Source organism: Bombina bombina, chromosome 7 (genome assembly GCF_027579735.1).
Source record: "Bombina bombina isolate aBomBom1 chromosome 7, aBomBom1.pri, whole genome shotgun sequence".
NCBI lineage: Eukaryota > Metazoa > Chordata > Amphibia > Anura > Bombinatoridae > Bombina > Bombina bombina.
Genome location: NC_069505.1, coordinates 517,754,294 through 517,757,846, shown reverse-complemented (window position 1 = coordinate 517,757,846; position 3,553 = coordinate 517,754,294). Strand labels below are relative to the sequence as shown.

At 44.0% G+C, this 3,553-nt stretch overlaps 1 long non-coding RNA gene across 1 annotated transcript; it reads left to right on the top strand.

Annotated features, from left to right (window-relative positions):
* Positions 1-781: 781 nt before the first annotated feature.
* On the top strand, positions 782-3,157 carry LOC128636044 (uncharacterized). Its single transcript, XR_008398649.1, has 2 exons — positions 782-911; positions 2,628-3,157. It is a non-coding gene; the product is annotated as an uncharacterized LOC128636044 (long non-coding RNA).
* Positions 3,158-3,553: the final 396 nt, after the last annotated feature.

The window sequence follows — 3,553 nt, the reverse complement described above, 5'->3', positions numbered from 1 at the left end:
TCTTGCTTTAGTAAAACTTTTTAAAAGACTTTTGGTTTCCTGTACGTCTATTCCTGCATATCAAGTTCCACTCACCCTAACCCTCACACTAGCAGACCAGTGTGTCAGGAGCACCCTGGCTGAGAACAAGTTAAAAGGGACATGAAACTCAAAATGTAAATTTCATGTTCAGAGCATGCAAATTTAAAAGACTTTACTTTTACTATCACATTTACTTCCTTTGTTGAAAAGCCTACCTAGGTAGGCTCATGAGCAGCAATGCACTACTAGAAGCTAGCTGGTGGTCAGTTGCACGTATGCCTCTTGTCATTGGCTCTCCAGGTGTGTTCAGATAGGTCTGTGCAAGTATGTAGCTGCTGTAGATCTAAATATGTTATCCCCTTTGCAGATATTAAACAGTTATATGTAACCAACAATACAATATAACCACATGAGTGTCTGCAGGGGGGGGGGCAAGGGGGGCACTTGCCCCCCCCCCCCAGAATTTGCAAGCACACAGCAATTGCTCCAAGCCACTGTATATTATGTTATTAGGCCCAGTGGTGGTGCAAGCACAGAGGTCTCAGTGTCTGGCAAACTGTGTATGTATTTTATTACCTCACATTGCAGCTGTACTGGTTGTAGCACAGCTTCTTTACTGTCATTTCCAGCCCTGTCTGCACCTTCTGAAGTTCCTGTGCAGTGACTCACAAAAACGGGAGTGGCTGCTTGTGTGAGTCATCAGTTGCTAGGCAAAATTCTCTCCTCCCAGCTTGTACTTCTAGATGCTGCTGAGGGAGAGGAGGTGCAGAATGGGTGAGGGAGTCAGCTGGTGCTCAGGTCCAAAATGGGTGTGGGAGCCAGCTAATGCTCAGAATGAAGTCCAGCTCCTGGAGTTGTGCTGTAGGAGATAGAGTGTCAGCAACTGTAATGTAAGTGTCAGTGTTTCTATATTTATGTTAAAGTGGGTTTTAAATGTATGTGTCACTGTAAGCAAGTGTGTAATTTTGTTTCTGTCTCTGTGCATGTGTGCAAGAGTGTTAGTTTATTCCTGTGTGTGTGAGCCAAGTGTGTGTTTTTGTTCCTGTTTGTGTGTGTGAGCAAGAGTTTGTTCCTGTGTGTGAGCAAGAGTGTGTTTTTGTTCCTGTGTGTGTGTGAGCAAGAGTGTGTGTTTGTTCCTGTGTGTGTGAGCAAAAAGTGTATGTTTGTTCCTGTGTGTGAGCAAGAGTGTGTGTTTGTTCCTGCGTGTGTGTGAGCAAGAGTGTGTGTTTGTTCCTGTGTGTGTGAGCAAAAAGTGTTTGTTTGTTCCTGTGTATGAGCAAGAGTGTGTTTTGTTCCTGTGTGTGTGTTTGTTCTGGTGTGAGCAAGATTGTGTGCGTTCTGTGTGTGTGAGCAAGATTGTGTGCTTGTATGTGCGAGCAAAAGTGTGTGTTTGTTCCTGTGTGTGTGAGCAAGAGTGTGTGTTTGTTCCTGTGCGTCTATGTGTGAGCAAGAGTATGTGTTTGTTCATGTGTGTGAGCAAGAGTGTGTGTTTGTTCTTGTGTGTGAACAAGAGTGTCTGTTTGTTCCTGTGTGAGAAAGAGTGTTTGTTCTTGTGTGTGTGAGAAAAAGTGTTTGTTCTTGAGTGTGTTTTTGTTCCTGTTTATGTGTGTGAGCAAGAGTTTGTTCCTGTGTGTGAGCAAGAGTGTGTTTTTGTTCCTGTGTGTGTGTGAGCAAGAGTGTGTGTTTGTTCCTGTGTGTGTGAGCAAGAGTGTGTGTTTGTTCCTGTGTGTGTGTGAGCAAAAAGTGTGTGTTTGTTCCTGTGTGTGAGCAAGAGTGTGTTTTGCTCCTGTGTGTGTGTGTTTGTTCCTGTGTGAGCAAGATTGTGTGTTTGTATGTGCAAGCAAGAGTGTGTGTTCTGTGTGTGTGAGCAAGATTGTGTGCTTGTATGTGCGAGCAAAAGTGTGTGTTTGTTCCTGTGCGTCTATGTGTGAGCAAGACTGTGTGTTTGTTCCTGTGCGTCTATGTGTGAGCAAGAGTGTGTGTTTGTTCCTGTGTGTGAGCAAGAGTGTGTGTTTGTTCTTGTGTGTGAACAAGAGTGTCTGTTTGTTCCTGTGTGAGTGTGAGAAAGAGTGTTTGTTCTTGTGTGTGTGAGAAAAAGTGTTTGTTCTTGAGTGTGTTTTTGTTCCTGTCTGTGAGCAAGAGTGTGTGTTTGTTTCTGTGGTGTGAGCAAGAGTGTGTGTTTGTTCCTGTGTGTGAGCAAGAGTGTGTGTTTGTTCCTGTGTGTGAGCAAGAGTGTGTGTTTGTTCCTGTGGTGTGAGCAAGAGTTTGGGGCCTATCTATCAAGCTCCGTACGGAGCTTGAGGGCCTGTGTTTCTGGCAAGCCTGCAGGCATTGCAGGGCTTTTTGCAGGGCATTGCCCCAAGCTAATCATCTCTTTTACAAAAAATACACAAAGTCCCAACAATAAAACCCCCCACCCACCAAACCCCCCCAAATAAAAGAACCTAACACTAAAAAAAACTAAACTACCCATTGCCCTGAAAAGGGCATTTGTTTGGGCATTACCCTTAAAAGGGCATTTAGCTCTTTTATTGCCCATCCCTAATCTAAATAAAACATCCCCCCCCTTAAAAAAAACCTTAAAAAAGCCTAAGTCTAACCCCCAGGTTGATACCGTTCCTGAAGTCCGACGGAGAAGGTCCTGTTCCAGGCGGTGAAGTCTTCATCCAAGCGCGATCTCTTCTTCCAGGAACATCCTGTGCGGAGCGGAGCTGAAGACCGATGACCGTGGAGCTGAAGACCGGCGACCCTGGAACTAAAGACTGGCGACCCTGGAACTGAAGACCGGCGACCACGGAGCCATGGAGCATGGAGTATCCTCTTCGTCCACCGTAGACTGAATAGTGAATTCAAGGTACGCGATTAAAGATGGCGTCCCTTGAATTCCTATTGGCTGCTAAACCAAAAATGGGCCGGCTCCTAAGCTTACATTCTTGCTTTTCAAATAAAAATACCAAGAGAACCAGGAACATTTGATAATAGGAGTAAATTAAGAAGTTGCTTAAAATTGCCTGCTCTATCTGAATCACGAAAGAAAAAAATTGGGTTTAGTGTCCCTTTAAGAAAACTTGATGATAGAAGTGAATTGGAAAATGTTGTGCTCTATCTGAATAATTAAAGAAAATGATGTCCCTTTTGTGTGCCTTTAACACATTCCTTATTGGCTTGCAGAGCTCTCTTTAACCCTTTCTCAGACACACATATCTGAAGAGTTTGGATTAACCCCTTCCATACACAATCCTGTCATGAATCACTCCCTAAACATGTCTTATAATGTTTTTTTCCTAGTTGCAAACCCATTGAAAATTAGAGTGTAAGCTGTCAGGGGATTTGTCCTCTTTTATTCTGGCACATAACACCTTGTGCTGTATGGTTTTATAGACGTGTGGGACTTTGAGTGGTTCAATGCTCTAAATATCATAAGGTGAGTGGTCTACAGCAGTGTTTCGGAACCGTGGTCCTCAATTAACCCCAACAGGCCAGGTTTTCATTATAGCTGAACCAGTGCACAGGTGAAATAATCAGCTGATGG